A 25,644-nucleotide genomic window follows, 5' to 3' on the forward strand; every position below is an offset into this window, starting at 1 on the left:
CCTGTTTCCTCCCAACTCCTTCCAGTGCAGGAGCTGCTACACAGCATCAAATTCACATTCTCTCAGTCTACAGCTGTATACTTACTGCATCTGAATTCTAATATCACCAGAAAGTGCCCTTTTAAAGCAGCTCCACAAGTTCCATGTTTATTCCTATAACCACCAAGAAATTCTCTTGATAGTGTTTTGAGACAAGTTTAGAATATAGTTTTGTCAGTGTGTAGCTATGCTGTGTCTGCTCTTGACAGGAAGAAAAATGTTTACCTTGGTAAATTCAACAGGCATCACTCAAAAACAACCCAGGGGGAAAAATATGTACAGTATCTACATGCCTTTTAAAAGAAAATCACTGTTCTGCCTATGGCAAAAATAATGAGATTTGCAATGTTTGTTTGTGGAATTGCTGGATACCTAAGGGAAGTCCTTTAATAAATTTATTTGGCACTGGAAGCCAGATCCTATGGGCTCCAAACCAGTAAACATATTGTTCTTTTTATCTCTCTTTGATCTTTAAGCATATCCTATTATTATTATTGTGGTGGATGGTATGCTCTGCTCTGCTTTCTTTCTTGGGAAAGCATGACCAGTGTGGGGGTTATTATTTTATATCTAATAGAGTTTATAAATTGTATTAGGATTAGAAACTGAGTCTTACAAAGAGAATATTTCCATTTTCTCTTAGGGCAAGCATGATTCTCCAGCTGTTAGCTATGAGTGTTTTCAGTCACACAGCGCAACCATTTTGTGTGCATACCAATTAAAATCAAAGCACCTGATGGATGTCACAGATACCAGTTTCTGAAGTGTAGAATAGCATCACCTTATTTAATCTTTCTTTTAAGAACAGAAAAACCACATGGTGGTAAAGGGATTTTGTTTTTCCAATTACCAGGTTCTTTTTAAGAAAAGATAAGAACTCTTTGAACCTTTCTATTTCTGACAATGAAGAGTTGTCTATAAATAGGAAAGAAAACAGCTTTTTTGATTAAGGGTTAGATCTCCATATCCCCAACTCAATGCTGAATAAAAAAAAATGTACAAAGCAAATGTAGATCTGTATGTATCAATCAAATCTACATTGTATTGCACTAGTGTTTGCAAAGTCTCTGGTATTGGTTGGCTGACCTGGTTCATGAACATTCTGTGATACTATGGGAAAAAAGCTTTCAAAAAGTTCATAGTATGTGCAGCTTCAGGGAGAGAAGGGAAATTTGATTTAGCGGGAAGTAAAACCTCAACAGACTTCAAGGACAGAAGTAATTTCATGGGGAAAGCTGAAGAATTGGAAGATGCCCCATAATGTAGAAAGCTCCTTCAAGTGGCTGAAGAAAGAGTGAAAAGTAGGTAATGGAGAAACAGGAACCTGAAGGTTGAGGAAGATGAAGAGAAAAGCTGAAGAAAAAGACACAGGTGACAAAGAGGTAAAATCAGAGATGCCGACTGAGGGGACTCTGAAGAAACCTCACAATGCTTGTGGTCAGGAGGGAAGGACTCTATGCAAGGTACAAGAGAAGACAGGAGTACTAAAGAGGCTTGGCAAAAAAGGTCAAAATAATTTTTGTCAACTACAGTAATTTCAGTGGGCCTGAGCACACTTAGCTCTGTGATGGGCTATGATAATAACTAGTGTAACAGAAGGAACATCTACTGTTGAGATCATTGTCAGAGGCTTGACTCGGTGGAGCAAACTAGATATGTGGTTATCCCCAGTGTGCAATACATTTTACAAATAAAAAGTCAACCCACAGGTTCTTCAGCCTGATCAGAAGAACATGAGAAGAGCCCAGCTCAGTCAGGCCAGAGGCCATTCTAGTTCAGGCCACAAGCAGGACCTTAGTGCAACAGTGCTCTCACCACTTGTGATTCCCAGAAACTGATATCCAGAAGGATACTGCCTCCGACAGTGGAGGAAGAACATAGCCATTGGTAGCCTTATCCTATAAGGCCAGGATGTGAGTGAACAAGGGAGTCTGCCCCTGCTGCAGTCTCGACTGGAGTCAGCCCCCACCCACCAAGAACCACACACCTATTATTTATTCACTTAGGCAGGCATTTGGATGCAACTTTTCAAGGCCATCCAGCCCTCTCAAGGTGCTAATGGCACCCCTATTCTAAATTCTGATTGGGAACTACAGCAAAGGTAAAAGGTTAGAGCTCCCTTCCCTCAGCCCCCCCCCCTTACAAACTCAGCTTTCCATCCCTAGACTGGTTATCTATTTTTTTTATTTAAAAAAATGTCCCCCAGGGCTAACTACTCAACAAATACTATGTCTAGTTTGACTCTAGGTGCACCCATTTTTGAAGGTGAAGTGGTTGTGACCAAATATAACACAGCCTATTATTATTATTATTATTATTATTATTATTATTATTATTATTATTAAAATTTATATACTGCCCTATACCCGCAGGTCCCAGGGTTGTTCACAAGATAAAATTACAATCTAAAAACACAAAAAACACAATCAAAATATAAACAGAAACAGCCAATCAACCCCCCCCCACAACACATAAAAACAGTCAAAAACAATTTTTTTAAAAAATAGAAACACGAATAAAAAGCAGTTTAAAAGAATGCTTAGATGATGACAGCTCAGTTATAATTTTTTATCCCCTTTCAGTTCACCTGGCACCAAATTTGATAGTCTTGAGGCACCAGGTAAAAACTGCTTTTGTTTTTCTGGGTTTCTAGATGGTTTTTTATTTAATTTTTAGATGTATCCTGAGGAGTTTATGACTGCTGAAAGAAAACAAGCTGAAGTCTTTAGTTGTTTTAACTGTGCTTATAATTGTATCATTGGCCTTTTTTTAAAAAAAAATAAGTGTTGTAAGTCAACATGAAAAAAAGTTCTGTTTTATTGTAAGGTAAAATGAGAGGGAGAGAAGGAGAGGAGAAATAATCATTGTGTGTAATTGTGAATTTGAGGTTCCTATCATGTTCATTTATCCAGCATATAGTAAAAGCTGTCAACATCCATCCCCTTCATACATTCATTGCAGAAGGATGTTCATGACGAGCCTCAAGACTTGGGCATGGACATCTGCAGGGGAAAGCCTAGACATGTATATCTCTATTTGTTTAGGCTTTTCATGTGAACTGGATCCCTGTACGATCAGGGTTCCTATTTCCATAGAGGTCTATGTACATAGAATTGCAGACATCAACACCTAATGTGTGGATGCTTCATTTGAGGCAGGGGAAGCCATATGACCTTGGGATGTGGCCAGAGGAGCAGACCCACAGTCCCTTTCTATGACTGATGTGCCTTCACACAATTCATATGTGTGAATAGGCTACAATCTGCACTGGAAATATGCAGAAGTTGATAAAGCCATGGTATAACAGAATTGTTGTTGTTTAGTCGATTACTCATGTCTGACTCTTTGTGACCCCGTGGACCAGAGCACGCCAGGCACGCCTGTCTTCCACTGGTCAAACTCATGTTGGTGGCTTCTATAACACTGTCCAACCATCTCGTCCTCTGTCGTCCCCTTCTCCTTGTGCCCTCAATCTTTCCCAACATCAGGGTCTTTTCCAGGGAGTCTTCTCTTCTCATGAGGTGGCCAAAGTATTGGAGCCTCAGCTTCAGGATCTGTCCTTCCAGTGAGCACTCAGGGTTGATTTCCTTCTGAATAGATAGGTTTGATCTTCTTGCAGTCCACGGGACTCTCAAGAGTCTCCTCCAACACCACAATTCAAAAGCATCAGTTCTCCGGCGATCAGCCTTCTTTGTGGTCCAGCTCTCACTTCCATACATCACTACTGGGAAAACCATAGCTTTAACTATACGGATCTTTGTCAACAATGTAATGTCTCTGCCTTTTGTAAATTGCACCACAGAACCCTCTGTGTCTGCAAAAACCAATAAAAATGTATGCTACTGAATTAAAGTAGAGGTTACATGCAGCAAAAATTGGAACTGTGTTAGTACTCTGCATACCTTTCATAAGATGCCATGTTATGATGCCTGTACAAGTCTTTCCATGTGTTATTGTATGGATGTGGATCTTTAGGAGGGGGAGCCAGTTACATCTCTCCCTCTCCCTCTCTCTCTCTCTCTCTCTAACAAGCTTGTCCAAGCATTTAGGCTAAACAATTAGGTAGTAGGACATTTTCCTGACCATCATTTTTATTATTCAGTTTTCACTTACATGTGCCAGATCATAAAATATTCAAAGACAAAAGCCATTTCATTTTTCTAATCCTGATCTACCCATCCATCTGCTCAAGTGGAAATTAGATAATTTTTCCCTCCTGTTAACTTGATGAAACTCAATACACTTGCTGGATTTTTGGAGAGGTAGAAAAGTAATTCTGTGGGATTAATCATAGCAACACACATTCTTACTTGAAATGGAATGGAGGCAGTGAGTGACAGCAAGAAACAGAGTACCCTCTTGTGGATAACTGCCATTCCACTGCAAAGTTTTGACTGATCTTGTATAAAGAATTGATAGGCAGGTGCCCTGAAACTCTGCTGAGATGAGTTTGTCCTTCCTACATCTTATCTTGAATGAAAACTGTTCACTAGAAAGAGCAGAGACATGACTAGACTGGTAAACCCAAAGGCTTGCAAGAAAAAGAGATTACTTCTAAAACTGGAACATGTAAATTTGCCACCCTTCTCATAAGGACAAAAAGCCATTGTTCATTTGCATTATGTCTGTGTATTTACATACACAGAGATTTTTCCATTGTCTTTTCCATAACTTTTATAAACAGAGTATCAGGTGGCAAACTATAAATACATTATTTTTAAAGGAGGAGGAGGAGGAGGAGGAGGAGGAGGAGGAAGCAAGCAAGCCAACCAGGAAATCAGAGTTAACACTCTTTTCTTGCAGCTCACCATCACAGACAACTCCATTTGTTTTGGTATATGGAGATTAGGAAACTGGCATATGTAGATAGCTAGTGCAACATTAGAAGAAACTTGCAGATGAAAATAAAGTTTGCAGATGAAAATGAAGTAGGTAAAATATTGCTGCAAACTACTAAAAACCAAGCAAACTGGAGATCCACAGTTGTGCAAATCTGCAATTGAAGGAGAAGACTACTAGCCAAGATGGGTATGTTCTACTTCCACTGTCAGAGGAAGTTTGCCTTTGAACGCCAGTTGCTTGGAATCACAGCTGGGTAGAGGACTGCTGTGTTCAAGTCCTCTTTTGGGACTTCTTGCAAGTGTCTGTCTGGCCACCCTGAAAACTGGATGCTGGAGTAGATGGGCCATTGATCTGATCCAGCAGACTCTTCTCACATTCTTATGTTCACAATTACTTCAAAATTAACAAGTGCTTACTGCACAATGCTTTACAAAGGGGGCCTTGACCTTTTTCTGGTGGTTGGGAGAGAGGTACGTTGATTGCCAGCTCTCTTCAGGTGGGCTCAATACATTTTGCTGCCTGATGTGAAGGACAATATGGCACCACCACCTCCATTCCACATACAGACTAAACTGGCAGCTAAATCTTATTTCAGCACTAGTGGTGGGACCATATTCTCCACTGTACCTGAAGACAGGAGGCAACCTTGGGAAGCTCAAGACAGGCCACATGGCACACAGCTGTCCTCTACCACCTCACTATCACCCCACCTGTCCTCAGCATATGGCATCTGAGGTGTCTATCTTATTCTATCTAATGGTAGGTCTGGCTCTTCTCTTCTTTTCTTTGGGGAAGTCTTTCTGCAATCTTAGGGCTACATATATCAAGGACCTTCTCTTTGTTCCAGAATTCCTAGCTTCATGACACTTAGTTTCCCTCCATGTAAAACTTTTATAACCTATAAAGTGCTCCTGAGGATACTTTTAAAAGGCATAACAACTTGTTTGGTTTGTCTGGGATATTCAGTCTAAACACTGCAGAACTTCATTCAAGTGTTTGCAAGCGATGTATTCAGATTTGCCCTGCAGACAGTTAAATTCATGTACAAATTAAATTGTATGCTAATAATGTAACATTATGGAAGAATGCAAGTTATTTAGACCCCCTGCAGTGAAGTAATCTGTGCATTCCTTTCTGGAGAATATTTATGGAAATGTCTATTATACTTTCCATTATTAAAAGAGACTAACAATTATTGTTTTCTTTGGTCCACCAATTGAGAAAACAAAAATGCTTTTTCTAATTTCGTTTGTTTGCATTTTCAGATACTATTTTCCTACCTTTGGCAGGGTAGAAATGAAGCATTTGCTAGCTGAATACAGTTGTAGAACATTGTTTTATCTGTGCATATATCTACCTATTCCTACATCCCTTTGGCCAAAATGGACAAAGCACGTAAAAGATTCTTAGCACACTGATGCTCTCAACAATCATGTCACGTAGCTCAACCTTGTTTTTATTTTCCATTTCGGGAAGTGCAGCTTGGAAATAATGTCTTGCTCAAGGCCAACCACAATATCCATGGCTAATGGGCCACTCAGAAAATCTTAGATTCATATTGCCTTACTCTAACTACACAGACTCATCCTAATAGATGAAACGCTAAAGGTACAAGCAGGTGAGGGAGAAGTGGATGCCCTAATCAGACTGATCAAGAAAGCAGAAATAAAGGGATGTTACTACACCATTACCTTGCAAGCGATTTCGGGGATGCAATTGTAAATTGGATTTAATATTGATCAGATAGTTCACAATTAGAAATAAAAAGAAATTGGATGCCATAAGCATGTCACTTGGGGATTTTGCTTCCTAATTAATACAGAAAATCTGAAGTTAGTTATCTTAAGAATCAGGACTGTTTCTTTCCTGGAATTTAGTACAGTAAGTGCAATCATTTCTATTCATTTATAAGCAAGTTAAAAGCACAGCTTCCAATGGGAGTCTGTATTTCTATATCTTTCCATAGGGAGAACTGTCTATTTAATCCTATTCTGTGTGCCAGTTCTTGATCCACAAGTGGATCTCTCCTCTTACTCCATGACTGATAAATTTACTCAGAAGTCTTTGAAGTAATTTTTGAAAGTACAAAGAAAAATACCGATATCCCACAACTTTCTATCATTTTCTTTCCTTTTTTATTATTATTTAAGAATAAAGAAACTCCATCATTGATATGCAAACACAAAAGGGAAACAAACAAACAATTATGACATTACAAACATCAAGAATCACCAGTTGTAAAAGAATTGCACCCACCTTCCCTATCCTGTGTATCTTCCCTCCATCAAATCTCTTCCGCACTTTGTCTCACATAATAAACTTTATATTGCATATATTCTAATTCAAATCTATGCTTTTATATTCTATTCTTTAATTATTTCTCATCTAATATTGATTGTCCTGTATAAGCTTAATCGAAGCATATCAGTATGTTATTGATCGAACAAATTTCAATCATTTTCAGAATGCTACTGCAGCTATGACAGCTTCTTTGAGATTCATACCTGGTCAATTCCATTCTGGCCTGGAATTTCTCATAAGGTCATCATTCAGAAACTGTAGCTGGTCTAGAAAACACCAGTCCATTTTGTCTGCAGGGAACCACTGCTGATAGTTCCACCACTGAGTGAATTCCAAGGGTCTGTGACCCATCACTGGGCCTTTTTAAGCCATAGCACCCCAGTCATGCAATGTGCTTCTTTCTCATAGAAGTTTGGCTGGTGTCCAGTGCTGTTTAGCTTTAGGCACCAGCTGAAGACCTTTTAATGATGAGGACCATCCTAGCAGATGTATTAGGAAACTGACAGGGTGCTGATACTTTACTGTGTTTTTTGTCTATTGCTTTATGTATTACCCTCCCTGCTTGTTACCCACCCTAGTGTATTAGGACAGATGGCAAGATATACATTTTTAAGGGGAAACAAATAAATAATAAATTTTGTTGTAAGAATTTATTCCCCCCAAACCTCCCAGTTACAACTCGATTGAGAGGTTTCTACTGAAAAACTCCTAAATAGCTTAAACAAGGGATAGCCAACTGGCAGATCTGATCCCCGAAGCTTATTTCATCAGATACCTACCAGTCTTTGTTGTTTAGTCGTTTAGTCGTGTCCGACTCTTCGTGACGCCATGGACCAGAGCACACCAGGCACTCCTGTCTTCCACTGCCTCCCGCAGTTTGGTCAAACTCATGCTGGTAGCTTCGAGAACACTATCCAACCATCTCGTCCTCTGTCGTCCCCTTCTCCTTGTGCCCTCCATCTTTCCCAACATCAGGGTCTTTTTCAGGGAGCCTACCAGTCTTACCAAATGTTTATAAAGTTTTGGCAAAATATTTACCCACACATTCACAAGTGAAGAAAAGATGTTTTTGAGTTTTTGAGAGGTAGACCTTGTTTTAACATTGCAACATTTCTTTGATCCTGTATGCAATGCCATAGCTATGCCTGAGTGCATGCTCTATACCTATGATACCCTTACTGTTAGGTGGCCTAAACTTCATCAGAGAATCTGGCCATCTGTGAAAAAGCTAGTTTCTGTGATAAAGTACGCTTTTATTCCCTTCCCCAAGCCAAAGACTGAAAAATAAAGTAATACCTATAAACTTACAAACTGACCTCCTTGGCTTTAGGCTTTTACCAAAGAAACCACTTCCTTCAAGATATTGCCATATCATTTCCACATCAACTGGAATGCCTTCCTGACTAGACCATTTATTCACCAAGTTTAAAACATTAAAGCCTACAATAATGCGATTTCTCTGTCAACACTTTGCTCCCACAATGGAACACACTCCAGCAAGAGCCTACAACAAAATACTTCTGGGCTTTGGGGGGGGGTGGAGAGGGGAGAGAACTACTGGCCCCCAAGCATACATGTCACCTTGGGCACCACAGCCCAACATCACATATTACCAGTGCTTTTTTTTCTTCAGGGGGTATTCAAGGGTACGTAGTACTGGCACCTATTTTTCTAGGGGGGAAAGCACTGCATATTACAATAGAAAAGAGTAAGGATAGGTAAGAAAGAGTTTTTTTAAAAAAAAACTTAATAGAAGATGAGGTTTTGAAGAAGCAATTGACCTTGTGTCAAAAAAACTTGGGGCAACTGGGGGTGAAGAACGAAAGTCTCATGCAGCTAGATAGCAGTGATGAGACAAAAGGTAAGACAGGAACAAGTCAGAAGATGAAGAGAGTTCCAAGTAGGAAAGTTTATTTTGGATTTGTAGGGGAAAGAGTCTATTGTCACCAATGACAGTAGGGTGGCAATTTAAAGTGGTTGAAGGGACTGCAGTGGCGAAGAAAGAGATTTGGGCTGCCGTGATCTCTGGCAATCAAGGAAATTGTACAATTTTTCCCAAAGGAGCAAGATTACAAGATTCTACACCTAAGAGCCACAGAGATTAATTATTGTTAAACTGAGCATTGAATCAGCAGGCCAGTCAGCGGACAAAGGCTACTCTCGGAAGTAGCTACGACAGGGGTTCTTCGGGAAGCAGCAAGATATAATTGTTCCACTGTGGAAACTTACAGTGAAATGACAGCATTTTAGGAAGAATGTGAAGAAATAAGCTCTTTAAGAGAGATTGTTCGTGAACTTAATGTCTCTTTCTTTTATCTATAACGTCTTAGATAGGAACTGAACTAGCCTATAAATGGGTTTTAAATCTGCAATACTTCACATTAAACACATTGCCAAGTACTTCTAGATGGAATAAATATAAAACTATGAAAACTTCAAAAGACTTTTTTATTGCTTTTAAAGGTCTTTTTCGCAGCATGCATGACTGGTAGTTCACATACAAATCCAGCGCTGTGAGCTGATGAAAATGGGTAGGAAGGATGTAACAAAATAAATCAGCACAAACAAAGCTTTAATTGCCATGGTTATTTACCAAGTAATGTCTTTCACATTTTGCTTAACAGGTGTCTTGTTCAAAATTTCCTTCGTAATTATCTACTTACTGGAAGACTGCGCTAAATGTCAAAATATCTCTCCAGACTCATAAAATGTAGCCAATGTGAGCAACATCTCTCTCTCTATATATATGTGTGTGTGTGTGTGTGTGTGTGTGTGTGTGTGTGTGTGTGTGTGTAAAAACAGACTAAAACCTGAACGGCACCCTCCCAGCAATTTGCTGTGCAGCAAATGTATTAACGAATGTTCAAAACATTTTAACTGGTCAGGGAGACAAACTATTGGCAACAGAATGTTCATGGCTGCATCATGCACACCAGCTCCTGTGAGTTTCACTGGGAAAGTCTACAGTCAGAAAAAGGTTCTCATTGATGGGTGAGGAGCTGTAGGCTGCAACACTGAGTGGGGGGGAGCTTACTTCACCTCCCAAATGACTGCCTCCCCTTCTTATCTCATCACTATAATTGTCTTCACACTACCTCTGCAGCACATGGAGGCTATCCCAAGAAGATTAGTCCTCTTACGTCAAATTCTTCTCCAGCCCTGTATATGTGTGAGGGCTGCCATGCCATACTAGCAGTTATTGCCCTCAGCAGATACACAGAACACGTGATGCCCCACAGAGCATCGGGATACCTGGTCAGATAAGCATGGTGGTCCCACACTTTTGCAGAGGAACATTTATGTAGGTCCCAGGCACCAATTCCCAAACTTCCTATTTACTGCATTCAAAAGTTATAACAAGCAGCCCAGTTGTCTACAGACAATACTTGAGAGCACCACCATAATTTGAAATAAAGGTTGTTCTGTTTCCTTAAACTAGTGGTTTTTAAACTTTAAAAAAACCATTTTCCACATCAGCTTCTCAGCTGAGGAACTCTTTTTATTATTATTATGTGATTAAGAACATTCTGGAATGTGCTCTAAGGTGCAGTCAGTTCACCGAAAACTACCCTGCCCTTTTAGGCCTTCTCATTTCACCAGATGACCCAAAACAAGCCAAACAAGCCCCTTGTCTGGCACATTCCAGGGAAAGATGTGTGCTACAGGCCAAGCTGACTTTCCAGAAAGTTTGTGTACCATTAGGGGGGGGGTCTCCCATTGAGAAATATTTGACAAGCAGGCTTTCAAGGAATCTAGGATTCCCTGGAGCACAGTTTGAAAAACAGTGCCTTAAGCAAGGGACAGCTGTCATTAATGATTTTGGTGCTTTCCACATTTTCCCCCCAAAGTGAAAAAACATCCCTAAAAGTGCATTGCATACTTTAAAGATTATCTTTAAGGGAAAGAAGGTATATTAACTAAGAATTTTCAGCTTCATTAAACCTGGCCATGACACATTAGCTAGAGAGATAATAGATTAACTCTCATCTTCCTTATGCTGCCCATTAGTAGTAGATATCCAGGAATATCAAGGGACATATAAGGTCTTAATTCAAACACACCAAAATTAATATGACTGTCAGTTAAGGAGGGTAACAGTTTGGGGGGGAGGGGAAAAAAGCAATGAAGCTATTAAAAAGAGCAAATTTAGCGAAACAATCAACACTGGAGGACCACTGAGGAATATTTATGGACTATTTAAGCACATGAGAAGACTGCAGTGTGAAAGTTTAAAATTTATTTCTTCTCAGATACATGCTGGATGGGTTGAGGAACTCAAGAACAAAGAAACTACTTCACGATAAAAGCAAAGGATGCTTTATTTATTTAGAAGGCTTTTCTTAACAGCAGCTGCTCTCTATCAATCAACCTCACTAAAAGCCTCTATCTAATGATGATCTTTGGATACATCTTGCACCAGAACTGAGCATTCAAACCAGCTAATCAATTTTGGGCATTTAGGAAGTCCTCCTCGCCACCACTAATTCTATAATAGCCTAGGATGTCATTCTGTAGGCCTCAAGAACCAAAACCTTGAAATTATTAGCCTGATTCTGCCTTATGCTTCCCCAAAGACCTTTTTAAAAAATCAACCCAGTTCCTGACATGTGGTTTTCAGTTGAACCCCAACGACATATAGATCACTTCTATCTCTATACTTGTTGACATGGTCCAAGTAATATAAAATGTTGGAGAGACAGGACTTCCCTTTGGTAATCAGGTTGATTCTTCTTCAGCAATGCTTGTTGCTCTGTATATTTCAAAATTCAAGGTTTAATATGTGTGTTTTTACCAATTTATGGGGAACAGACTTAAAGCAGATCTGTAATTTACCAGATCAAAACTAGATCCCTTTATATGCATTGGTATTATGTTACCTTTACTTCAATCCTCTCAACCAGAAGCTGATTTTAATTATGCTGCATGGTTTTTTAATTTCACATCTGATTCAATAACTTCCTGAGTGCCATCTTGCCCAAGCGACTGATCACTTAGAGTCTTTAGGGGCGAAGTCTACAATGCTTCATAGTGTATATGTATATATGCTACATAGTGTATATGTGTGCATAACTAACAGTAGTTTAGATCCTAAAAAATCATTAGAAAAGTTCTCTTCTGGACCAGGGGCTTCCTGCCTCTGCACTGAGATCACTTTTTTTTTTAAATGGAGAATTGTATTTTGATTGAGCCCATATATTTCAGTGGGTCTACTCTGCAACCCATAATCTCCAATGTTTCCCCCACTCCTGAAGTCAACAAAGAGAAAAAGAGGAACAGTGTTTTACCAGATACAGGTGCCAAAAAATCCAGATTGCCCCCAGTAAATAGGAACAGCTGAGAGTATGTGTGTTTCTGTACCTTTTCTAGCTCTTTTATGACACTTTACAGCAATGTACAGCAATGCAGAATCAACAGGATTTTCCCTTTCTTTCTTTCCTTACTTCATATTGACAATTTTTTTAACTTTGCAATTTCCTCTGTCAAGCCAACATGAAAAATAGTTCTAAGATTTAATAATGTCAGATAATGGGTTAGCTGTCATTGTCATCCCTTCCTCACATGTGCGGTGAAATTCACTCTTTGTTGTTATGAAAAAACTACTCTTCTCGAAAGTTCTGGTCAGGTAATTCTGGTGGAAGCTGCAGGCTTTCTGCATTGAATTTATGTTTTCCTATTTCTCTGATGAAGTTAGAGGTCAATTTGCCTGTTGTTTCTGTGCTTCATTAAAATTCTACTTCTGTCCTGGATAATGGGGGTGATGTTAATTCTCTAAACATTGATGTAGAGCAGCTGCTAACTTATTTCCATAATGCCGCTTCTAGTGTAAGACCATTAAATCAGGAAAAGGTGGCTCTAAATGGAGAAAATATAGACAACTAATAGCCCGGGCAGGGGTGGAAGGATGTTTATGGACACAACATTCCTTGAATCACAAAAAAAACTCTTGTTGTTTTATTAAATAATACTTATTCTGAGCAATAAACTGAAATTTATTTATTTATTTGTAAAGAAAGGTTGTACTTGAGAATACCATTATAGTCCATGCTTAAGTCCCATTGAAATCAACGCTAGTGTCTGGACTATACTCTGGTGTTAACCAGGATTTTTCACAAAGTCCTGACACTAAGAATGATGAGAGGTGTCCACCTTGATCCATGGCAAAGGGCCTTTCAACAGCTTGATGGGTTTTTGGAAAATGTGTTCCTACTGAACATGGCAGTATGCTATCACAAAGAATAGAAAAAGCTGTTATATATTGCCTCCCTTGAAGCTGCAAAAGCATTCAACTTGGTAGCACATTGTACAATAAAAGAAACCCTACAAATGATGGTTGCTTATATTGGGGATATATACAATAGAAGCACTACTGTAATCATGCTTGGAAGCGAGATCTCCAATGAAATCAGGCCGCAGTGTGGAGTGAAACAGGATGACCTAATGTCACCCTCTATATTCAACATGGTTATCGACCATGTTGATTGGGGGCGCGCACAACCTTCATAACAGTATGTTAGAGATCTGCTTAATTGTGAATTAAGTTGAAACGTTTTTTAAGTTATGAAAAGGTCCATATTTTTCCTAAGAACCATAATGAACATCTGAAGGATGAAATTTCCTTTTTTCTATTTTCCAAAGCAAACTACATCCAGAATAAAATAAAGCACAATTCATATCAATGGTCCAAAAGATGCTGTTTTAGCAATGTTAAATGCTGCTGTGAACAGCTTGAACAAAAATATCTACTCAGCTGTAAACAGAAAATTGCAACTGGAATGCTATATTCAGCCCTGGGGAAAGTAACTTGATCTGATTTAGCATGAGACTTCTTAAAGTTTTGGATCATTGTGACTAGCCATTTAGATCTGATGAAGCTTATTTTCAGGTGCTGGTAGAGACACACGCACAGCTTCAATGTACCTCCCATACTTGCATTGTGGGTCTTCTTGGCATGGTGTCTGTTATGACCAGATTTTTTCCTGGAACATACTTTGCTACTGGGTTGAATCTCAGCATTCTTTTTAGAAGATGGTGGCATCATACTTGGTCCATATTATTTTTCTTAGGCAGGCTTCCTCAAACTCGGCCCTCCAGATGTTTTGAGACTACAATTCCCATCATCCTTGACCACTGGTCCTGCTAGCTAGGGATCATGGGAGTTGTAGGCCAAAAACATCTGGAGGGCCAAGTTTGAGGAAGCCTGTTCTTAGGTCACCAATGGCTTATGATCTTTGAGGAGTCTAAAAGAAGGTAGACCACATTCACAACTGTAAAAAAATTTTCTTGCATGCATTAACTAGCAAGGCACTCCTTTTTTATTTAAGCATAGCATTTTTCTGCTTCAGTAACAGTTAGGGGATCCATCCTAAACCATGCAATACTCCATTTACTCCGCAGCTGCCTTGTGGGTTTGTTGGCATCATAAAACATAAAAGGCTAGAGTACTGGAGACTATGTCCTTTACCTTTGTGAAGACAACCTCCTGATCTGACCCCCTTCTCAGACCTGTAATGTTAGTCAGTGTTTTCAAGCTTTCTAATGGCATTTACAGTCTATGTGCCATGTTCCAAGGCCTTGCCACTGTTGTGTGATTAGTTGTCCGAAAAATTCTTGTTTCACAACAAACAATGGATTTCTTCTTGTTTATCTTGAATCAAGGGTCATAGAACCAATTCAAGATGATGACCAGCATTTTCGCATAGGGTATACACATTTATCCTGTTACCCATTTGTAGCATAAATAAGTAGTTTTACTTAATATGGAATCATGTATGCTCATCATCAACATGTTGCTTTCCATCTAGATTGATTCTAGATTCTGCTATCCACAAGGGTGAGTGTGGCTATTTGATATGTGTTTGAAAACCATTCCCTCAATTATGTATCCATGACATTCTCCTCCCCACATAAGCTCCAGGTGAATGAAGAAGGAAGTGGTAATTAAGATTTTGGTACATGCCGACCCATAACAGGTGTGGATACACTGGAGCATAATGCAGAATAAATTTGCATTGAGCTTTTTTGTGAAAAAGCCCTTTTCTGGGGCAAGAAATATGCAATAGGTTCAGATTTTGTGTGAACTAGGTAGAAAAAAATAATATCTCAGTGGTCATTGAATGTAGAATATACTGTTGCATGTACACAGCCATGGTCTTGTATTAGGATGCCGTCCATGAAGATAATAATTTATTTTATGTCTCTAAGGCATTATGTTATCTTCTATTGGAAGCATTTGTGGGTCCAAATGGCAAGCAGCATTGAACAAGGCAAGGGTGTGATAAATGTAGTCAGTTTAGCTATTTACCAGAAACTGCTCGAAACATCAAACTGGGAAAACAATTTGGTTCCTATCACTTTTGGAAGAAAGCCCTATAGCATTGGAAGTACATGTTTTCCTCCAGCTATACCATCATTAAAAATTGTAAGGTCTATGCAGATAGAGATGTTCTCAGTTTCCTTGATGACTGGTACCACTGGTGCATACCACATATAGGCTTGGTGATTTCCTTAATGATGCCATATGTCTTCATCGTATCCAGCTTCATTTCTTCCTTGTTAAATGAAGATTATGCAGGGTGTCTGAACCAGAGCCAAAATGATATGGCACCCATCCACCCCCACTAGGGCCAACATTGTTTAAAACATATTTCTGAAACATTCAGACACCTTCATGTGTCCATACTTCATGGTGCTGCCTGAAGCAGGTAATTTCATTCAGCTGCACAACAGGACAGATGCTCAGCATGACAATCTGGACTCAGATCATCCTCACAGGAGAAATTGCTAATTAAGGCTGCAATCCTATACCTGCTTACCTGGGAGTAAACCTCATTGAAGTCAAAAGGGCCTACTTGCAAATAAAAATCTATATGATTGCACTGGAAGACACATACACCCCAACCTAACCAAACAACAGATGTAGTTACAGGTAGGTAGCCTTGTTGATCTGCCGTAGTCGAAACAAAATTTAAAAATTCCTTCCAGTAGCACCTTAGAGACCAACTAAGTTTGTTATCGGTATGAGCTTTTGTGTTCAAACAATGGAATGGCACATATAATCTCTTGAGTTGCAGTGGTCAGAAGGAGGTCATTAGGAGCTTGTATATATTTTGAATGGGTCTTCTGATAATTGGCTGTGCCCTTATAAGAAGGCACACTTTGAATACAAACAACATGTTAAACCTACATCACAAAACCTAAACAGGCATCTTTGTTTCCTGGCTACAAAAACTGGAGGCAGTGGAAGAGGACTGTGATTCTGAGTGGAAAAATGAATGGGGGAATGGGGACTTTCCTACTCAAAAAAAGGATCCACCCCAGTTTTCTTAGGAAACAAGGGAGTCAGTTCAGGTTTTGTTATATGGGTTTAACATAGCTAGTCAGTGGTTCTCAAAGTGTGAGGCGGAGCTTCTTACAAAGGCACGACATACATTCCCTTCCCCTATGTATGTCTTATCTGAGTTAGCAAGTATCGTTCCAATTCCTCATATGGTTCATATGGTTTACAAGGTGTTAGTGGGTGCTTGGAGCAGAAAATCCTCTGCAACTTTTCCTCTTCCCTCCCACCTCAGCTTGTCCTCTTAAAACCATAGCCACCCAAAGCCTGCTTTCCTTAAAAACAACAAATCTCTCAGGGCTTCATTATGCACAGTTTTGTGTAATGTGCTGTCAAATTCCAGCTAAGGCGTAATGAACTGGACTTGTCCTCATACCCATTTTCAGAAGGTTCTCTCATGATGTGTTAAAAATGAAGAATTGGAAATGGGAGTACGATGTGCTAAACACCGTGTTGTTATGGCACTGTGTGTGCTGCTACACATTTTATTACAATCGTAATTTCAGTAAACTACATCTGGCTTCATCAAAGGCTGTCCCCTCAGGTTAAGCTGCCTGCATAAAAATATCTCCTAGAATTTTTTTTTTAATGTTCCTTCATTTTATCTTTTGTTTGAAGGGGGTTGAGTTGAATCATTTCTCCCTTTTTTAAAGATTACACGAACACATTTTTTTTCTTAATTCTATCATCTTTTTAAATATGGCCTTTGTATGGGGTCCTATTCTACCCTCTTCTTTCAAGTCCTTTCATGTTTCCTCTCCTTTGTTTTTTTCCTCCTTCCTGAGAGCCTTTATTGTTATGTTATCCTTTATCTGTAGGCTTTTGCCATGCAGTAGGAATTAACATTAAGGAAATAATAATAAAAAATTAACTATATGAAGAGCTACATCAGCTGTAAACAGAAAAGGTGCCATGTTGAGGCCTATTTCTCGTCTCTGTGGTGTTACGAGCTCAAAAAAGAAACACTGACATTTTGTGGGTTTTTTGTTTTTATTCTAAAGCTACGTACAAATGCATTTTCAGAATAGAACAAATCCTCTGAAAATGGTCTGCTTCTTACAGTGAGGCAGTGTGCTAAAATCCCTTATGTACTATGTGGGATTTTATTTTTAAGATACGGAGGGGGAGAGCAGATCCACCTGCCTCAAGCCTCCATGAAAATATACAGAACCTCGGTGACTAATTCAATTTGTTTTCCTGGAGCTGACTCACTGTTATATAACATGAAGTATTATTGTCTAAATTTGTTAATGCTGATTTATAGACAGATTGACTCTTTTGTATAAAGATGCCTAAAAGCTGCTATCTCCTTTATAAATCAGCATTACCTGAGAGAGTCTGCTTTCCAACTGAGAAGACAGATGTAGCCAATCAATATGAGGAATTTGATTGATGGTTGTTCCTGTCACCATTAACCAAGCGTATCTATAGACATGCCTTTTCACTCTCTCCCTCTTACTTTCCTTTTCCCTTTTGCAGCTAAGGATTCGAATTAGAGCCTCTAAACTATGAAATTGATCTTTCCCAGGTGTGAGCAATTTATTTTCCTAAGGATCAATCCTGCAAAGTGTTCTATGACCTCATTGTTAACAGACACTGAGTACCAGGAGACAAGCTAAGAGAGCAAGGCTCCCTAAAAGAAATAGTTGTCCAACACAGGCTTTGCAAATGCTCCTTTATTTCTATTTACTTTACATTACGAATTGGGTGATGGTGGTCCATTGACCAGTCTAGACTTTGTTTTCTGTGTGGGTATTCAAGCAGGAAACAAAAGATCAGGAAAATAGCCTTGGCTATATAGATTGTGGTAAGGAGAGAAGGTGTGGTAATTGCCCTTAACACTCCTGTGCTGTTTCTTCATATGGCTTCTCAGTCAATTTTATTGTTAACCAGGGGGTTAAATGCATATTTGACGCTATTCTTGAATCTTCATTATTGAAGCAGACTATCGATACTGTTAATAGCTATTTAGAAAAAGTCTCCAGGATACCTTTTTCAAGTTTCGGTGTGCTGATTTATCACACAAAGCCCAGAGTAAACGTAATCATTCTCATATCCTTCAGTTTATCTACACAGAAGGCCAGAGACAGGATTACCACCAGTTAAGAGGGTGCATTGGTGCTGGAGGAGACTCTTGAGAGTCCCATGGACTGCAAGAAGATCAAACCTCTCCATTCTGAAGGAAATCAGCCCTGAGTGCTCACTGGAAGGACAGATCGTGAAACTGAGGCTCCAATACTTTGGCCACCTCATGAGAAGAGAGGACTCCCTGGAAAAGACCCTGATGTTGGGAAAGATGGAGGGCACAAGGAGAAGGGGACGACAGAGAATGAGATGGTTGGATGGTGTTCTTGAAGCTACTAGCATGAGTTTGATCAAACTGCGGGAGGCAGTGGAGGACAGAAGTGCCTGGCGTGCTCTGGTCCATGGGGTCACGAAGAGTCGGACACGACTAAACGACTAAACAACAACAAGAGGGTGCATATAGTAGCTATGTCAAGAGTGTGGACGCTTTGGCCCTCCAGATGTTGTTGAACTACATCATCAGCCCAGCAAGCACAGCCAAGGGCCAGACAACTCAGCAACAGCTGGTGGACCAAAAGTTTCAAACACCTGAGCTACATAGTAACTATCAACGGGTAGAGTTGGCCTACTGATTTAAGTTTGCCATGCACCTCTTAAAGTCACAGGCCCTTTGTCCCTTAGGCCATTAAGAAGTAATTCACTGGGTGATCCCATGTGCCACAGTTCACACTCTACTCTGTTTCCGATTAATACAGGCTTCTTGCCAATTCTGATCAGGGGATGGCTATGGAGCAAGATATTCCTTTCAGCTCCACCATGATTGAAGTTCTCAACTGCACAAAACCTACTGTCTTCTGCTCTTTTTTCACTACTTTATCAGGAAAAAGAGCCTGAACAAGCGAAAGAATCCCTCTTCTTGTCTCATTGCTGCCAGAATACCAAACTATTTTCAGTTTTTAAGTCAATTGCCTCAGCTGCTTCAGTCCCCAATAACCATTCTGGAATTTCTGTTATATCTGTGCTGCACGCGTTATCATTTCTGATTCATCTAAGAAGCCATTTATACCTATTATTATTCTCTTTGTAACCAGCCCTCTCTCCCAGCTGTTCTTTTCTCCTTTCTGCTCAGCTATTTTCCTTTGAAGCTTTCATACTGAAGGGGGTTATTTTTTATTTTTTTAAAAAAGTGCTTGAAAGGAGTTGGTATGCTGTTGAAACCTTTAAGAGAATCTTGATATCTTCCCATGTAGGGGCCTGTGAAGCTGTTTACTCAATAAAAGGAAATCTTTGGACAGTGTTATTGGAAACAAGCTTCGCGTCTTTGTTCAATGTCATTTACTCCATGAGGCCTTTGAAATCTGGAGCCATGTGCTACACCTGGAATTAAAATAATCTGTGTTTAGCCTTAAATTAGTTTGGTTGTTCCCTTTTACCGTTCTGCAAACACATAAGGGAGATCATTGAGGACCAATACCCTAGATTTGCTCCCCCTCATCAGAGTTTCCATTGCCCTCCAACTCCTAAAAGTTGACTGCATGAAGCAGGAAGTCTCCTGTATTCATGGAGAATTCTCAGACGTTCTAGAAGCCTGGAAAACACAGGTTCTAAAATGCATGGGGAGGGCTTTCCACTTGACAAGGTTGCCTGCCACCGTTTTGAAGGAAATAACACAAAGGGGGGCAGAGTTAGTGCACTGATCTCTGCCCCTGTCATGTGTTTGCTGAAAATGAAAAGGCAAAGCCTGTACTGTCATCTCCTTTCCTCTTATCCTATCTCTTTCTAAGATTTAAGAATGCAGAAGGAAGACCTAGGGTTGGTTTTCAACCTTTTTGAGTCCATGGCTCCCTTGACCAACTACATTCTATATGCAGAACTTCCGTGGGGTTCCGTGGGCTCCTTTCCCTTCCCCTCTTCTTGGGAGCCCTCCGGGCAGCCACTGCTATCACCCCTGGACTCTGAGCTCCACCCCCTGCCCCAAAGAGAGGTGCCTCCTTACACTGCCCCACAGGGACCTAGGACTTGTCTGTCAGTTCCCAACAGCAAGGGCTGGTGGACTGATTGGCTGGGCTCCCCTCATCTGCTTGCTTGCTTGCTTGCTTGCTTGCTTGCTTACTACAAGGCTGCTTCAGCTCCTGGCAACCAGCACCCCCTGGCCAGCCCCAGAGGCACCATTCACCTGCGGAGCTTGTAGCCAGGTCTGCTGCAACCAACAGCTGTTCAAGCCTTTGGGAGGCAGAGGCGCAAGAAGGCATCAGAGGAGGGAGGAAAGGAAAGAGGGAGGCCAGTGTTGCCCACAGCACGCCTGACCATCATTCAAGGCACCCCAAGGTGCCAGGGCACACTGGTTGAAAACCACTGGGTTAACAGATTTTAAAGAAACACTTATTTATTAAGGGATGTTTTTACTGCACCTGGGAACAGGGCGGTTTTGTTGTTTGGAAACAGAAGAGCCTCTTAAGAGTTTCTGTTTAGAGGTTGTGGGAAGTACTGCTTAATGACTTTGTAATTATTCTAATCTGCATTAAATTTCTACTGTTCAAGTGCAAAGTGGCTTCCACTCCTGTCTCATTTAGCTTCCCAGCAACTCTATGAGGGTGAATGCCCAAGAACAGTAGTTACCTTCATGACTGAGCAGGGATTGCCTCCCAGCATACCAAACTGTCTATGTGTGTTGTGTAGTGAGATACTCTGAGTAGCTCCAATCATCTGTTTCACAGTGCAGTAAAAGTAAGGGGACTAAATCTGCACAGACACACACATCCCAATCAGCATTCCAAACAGCTGATTAGTGCACACCCCCAGGCTGGGGATCTATGCATACAGCAGCTATTTGAATCCCTTCCAACTAAGGATATGCATTCAGAAAGATCTGCTTCTGTACAAGTAGCATCCTTTACTGGATAGGAACAATCACTTGTGTGCCAAGGCCCCATGACCCACAGATCCCTAGTGGATAAATAAACACACAGAAAAGTGGATTTTGGTTTATTGATTTGAATAGGCCACAAGCTTATTGGTTACAGATGTGAGCAGTTTGGCTTAGGCATTGGGTGAAGCCAGACTATATCTTGACTCCTGCCCATTTGCAAGGAGTCCAGCTAAGGGTAAACCACCAACAGGGGGAACTTTATGACTTACATCAAATAGGGGCATCCCAAGGCATCCTCAAGGGACTAGATTATCCTCAGGTTGGACTAGATTATCCAATAGGGGTTGTGGCATAGCCCTAGCCCACATCCGGGCATCAGACAGAATCCACAGATCACAGATCCCTTTAACAGGATACCTTTAATGAGGAGGGGCAGACAGAGGCTACAACTTCCCCTCTATCCAAACAAAGGCTTACCCAATGCCTAACCTTACAAAGTTGTGACGATTGCTACAAAGTAGGCAAAAACCACATGGCAGGAGCCAATTTGCCAAGCAGAAAAAATTCCTGCCCAGTCCCAAAATATGGCGGCCGACATCTGTCCATAGCAAGGTTGTATCAAAGCAAGGCATAAAAAGAGGGCAGATGGGTAGGAAATCCGGCAACGGATGGTCCCCAGCCGCACCGCAGTTTAAATTTCCCATGGCCACACCTCCTGCCAGTGCTGATTTGACAGTGGAGCAGCTCCCCACAACGCGGCCAGGCGAACATGATGAGGGAGCCACCCACCAGAAAAGATAAGCAGACATTTCACATGCCATAACATAAGGAACCATAGCTGTTTGGTCTAACGCTAAGACATTAATGTTAAAGCAGTCAAGAGGAACCAGGGCCATCTTATGCATATCCGGCACCATGGTGCAAAGCTCCCTCTGGTGCGCACCCCCCTTTCCCCAGAGTTTTTTAGGGAGGGCAGCACTGCCGGCGGGGCCGGAGGAAGTGGTCAGCGGCTGGAGGGTGGCTCCTCCGGCGGGGAAGAGGCGGAGGCTGGCCGTTTCATGCCACGGTGGCCACGGCAGACGGAGGCTGTGGGCGCGGCACTGCTTTGGTGCGGGCGAGGGCAGCGAGCTGATGCTGGAAGGTGCCACGTCCAGCCTCTGCCTCTTCCTTGGCACCCTCCAGAACTTGACGCCCTGGCGCCCTGCACCACTAGCATCTATGGGTAAGACGCCCCTGGGAGGAACACCACCAAAAGGTCTGAAGCAAATAGCAGCGGAAAGGAAAAGAGAGGAGAAGAAGCAGGGTTGAAGTGGCCCTCATTTCATCTGTTGGGAACACAGGCTGGGCCCTGTCATTTTGCAAACAGCTTAAATTATGTAGAAAGAAGTCCCATGGATAATACAATGAAATTGCCTGTTTTGTGTGTCTTCTGCTGAACCTTTTGTTCCACATGGAGCTAACCTTGTAACCGGGAATGAAAGAAATGTCAGAAGAACGAATATCTGTAGCACTTTGAGTGCCATGTTTATTGGATTAAACCAGCGCCATACTGCTCTGCCTGTGCTTTCACAAGAAATGTGTCCCTCCCACAAGATATGGGGAAATTATAATTTCCTGGTATATAATTTTTAGTCAGGATACAGGGGTGAATGACACTAACACACATTTTTATAAAGACATAACCAGAGATTATGAGTTCCCAAGATCTGATGTTTATTAAAGTGTTTATTGGAGCCCAGTGTCCAGTAACAAATGATACAATAAAACAAACTGAGTTATTTCCAATAAACAAAACTGCACACAACTAGAATATTTGATCTATTTTTTAAACTCTTTCTAGTTTTGTAACCTTCTGAAACCTTTCTTCACATTTGAATTAGTGTTGTATTACAGAGCGATACCGAGCAATTCAATTTGGGAATAAGTGGGTGGGTGTCTGTCTACTTTATAGCAATAATTAAATTGCCACTGTACATGGTAGCAAGTGGCATTGGGAAGGATTTGTAAATTCAATTAACAATTTATTTTAAAAAGAAATGAATACATAGAACAGAGCACCCAGATAGTGGATGAGATCCAGTACAGGGCAAGTCTGCTCACATAGTGAAGTTTCTTCTTTCTCTCACTTGTGCCTTCATACATTCATGAGAAAAGCCAATGGCCCATCTAGTCCATGTTCTCACAGTGGCCAACCAGAAGCCTGTGAGAATTCCTCAGGCAGGACCCACGCACAATAACACTCTGCTCTCCTGCAGATGCTATTCAGAAACACTGCTGCCTCTGACCATGGTAGCAGAGCAAAGCTATAATGTCTAGCCCTTCCTCTATTTTCCTTCCCCTTGAAGTTCCCACCACAATGGAAGAACTGGTGTTGTGAATTATTAACATGTTCCCCCCACCCCACTGCTTCTTGTTAGAGTAACTGCAATATAAAACAAATAGTAGAGAGTGGTGAAGCATGTCCAGTAACAAAATGAGTAAACTCGCTGTGTCAATACACAGTGTGAATATTTGAAAGAGGGCAAAGATCCAGGCAACATTCCAGGACAGCATCTCTGCAAATATCTATGTCATGTCCGCAGAAGCCAACCATTTCTGGCCTAGCTAAACAGTTTGTTTGTTTGTTTGTTTTGTAAAGTTGCTATGGAGGGTCCTTCCTGCCTACTATCATCATATCTCAAATCCAATAGATGGGAATGAAGTTGCGGACTGGTCAACATGCAGAGCCCAAGCTCTGGAAGAGGGAACTGGCAAGAGACATAAGCTCACTTGTAGAAGTTGTTGTAAGGGACAGGGGCAGAGCATTTTCTCTAAGCACCAACATTTATCTCAAGGGGCCTACCTTGCAAAGAGCCAACAAAGTCATAAGGTCACTGGTGGTCATGGGGAGAAGGCAGCCTCTTTAGCATATTAGGCTGAAGCCATACAGGGCTTAATTAATCAAACACGCAATGTGTTGCTATAGTAAGCAAGCACAGAACCTAGAGTACGGGTGGGATATACATCTTCATGACCCATCACTCTCAAGAGTTTCTTGCAACGGTGTCTAGTCTTGAAGGGCAGGCTTATACACAAGCATTACACAGATGCTACTGTAGAAATGATCCAAGAATAATGTCTGGGCAGATAGGTAATTGCTGTTGAAGTTATAATGTGCTCCATTAAATACTGTCCCACTAGATGCCATTTTTGAGTCATTGTCCCAAAGGACCTGACACAGAAGGTTCGGGCGCCATCGTGAAAACACAAATGATGTGGATGTAGAAGTAAATTAGCTCTTCAGCCGGCTCTTGTAGCATCTGTTGCCATCATTACAGCTGTTTTCATTTCAGCACTACGGCTTTTTTCCTTTTCCAATCCCTCCCCTTTCAAGTTGCTACCTGTTTTAATAAAATTTAGTTACTGTATTTCCAAGATTGTATGACCATTCTTTTTTTATGGCAGGGAGAGTGTGGGATGGACATCATATTTGGTTGGGATGCTATAGAGAATAAGTGGCCTGGGTGACAAGACACATGTCAAAAAGAAAAATCAAGTCAAGCAAAGAGTGGGAAAATTATGACAGGATTTGAAGGTGAGCTTGTACTGAAAGCAATGAGGCTGTTAGAACCAGTAGAGAGATTCAAAACAGGAGATGTTTCATCCATAGAGACAGCTTATTCCAACACCTGCATTTTTAAAAGGGTCACAAGAAAGAGGCAGTGAATGGAGTTTGTTTTCATTATGTTGTGATCACTTTTATTTGGTTGTTCAGTGCAGAAGATGGTATCCAAAAAAAGACTTTGTGGCATTAATTCTATGACCAATTTTCTCATTTTCAGGGGCAGAGGAAGATGAAGACAATATTCTTCCTATGATTTTGATCAAATAAATTGGCAGTTCATTAGCAACTTCCAAATTTCAGGCAGCTGTCATTATGAATGTCTCCTTAGTGTGTGAAGGGCTTTGAAGCTGACCCTGGGCCATTGAAGACTACGACAAGGTTGCTAAGGTAACAGCTATGTCCTAAGATTCTTTTTTATGCATCCAACTTTCATCTTTCTAAATTTTTATAGGCAAGGAAGGCATAGTGAGATGAATGTTAAAATGCAGAAGGAAAAAAAGAAGACAGATATTTTCGAATGGCAGAAATGCATTCATAGTGGAAAATTTAAAGTCAAACCACTTACTCATGAGCAAGTGCTCTGGAGCTTTGGAAAACCCCACAATATTTTTTAAAACTAGGGTGCATCTT

General features: G+C 40.8%; 1 protein-coding gene and 1 long non-coding RNA gene across 2 annotated transcripts in view; both read right to left on the minus strand.

The window, feature by feature from the left end:
* The window catches only part of IKBIP (IKBKB interacting protein), a 433,380-nt gene that overhangs the window by 269,301 nt on the left and 138,435 nt on the right, over positions 1–25,644 (minus strand). The gene's annotated exons all lie outside the window — the stretch shown is intronic.
* LOC309541981 lies at positions 19,725–20,086 on the minus strand. Its single transcript, XR_014224030.1, has 2 exons — positions 20,016–20,086; positions 19,725–19,918 (listed from the first exon to the last, which is right to left on the minus strand). It is a non-coding gene; the product is annotated as an uncharacterized lncRNA (long non-coding RNA).

The sequence above is a fragment of the Podarcis vaucheri genome (assembly GCF_965113315.1).
Source record: "Podarcis vaucheri genome assembly, chromosome: 10".
In the NCBI taxonomy this organism is placed as follows: Eukaryota; Metazoa; Chordata; class Lepidosauria; order Squamata; family Lacertidae; genus Podarcis; species Podarcis vaucheri.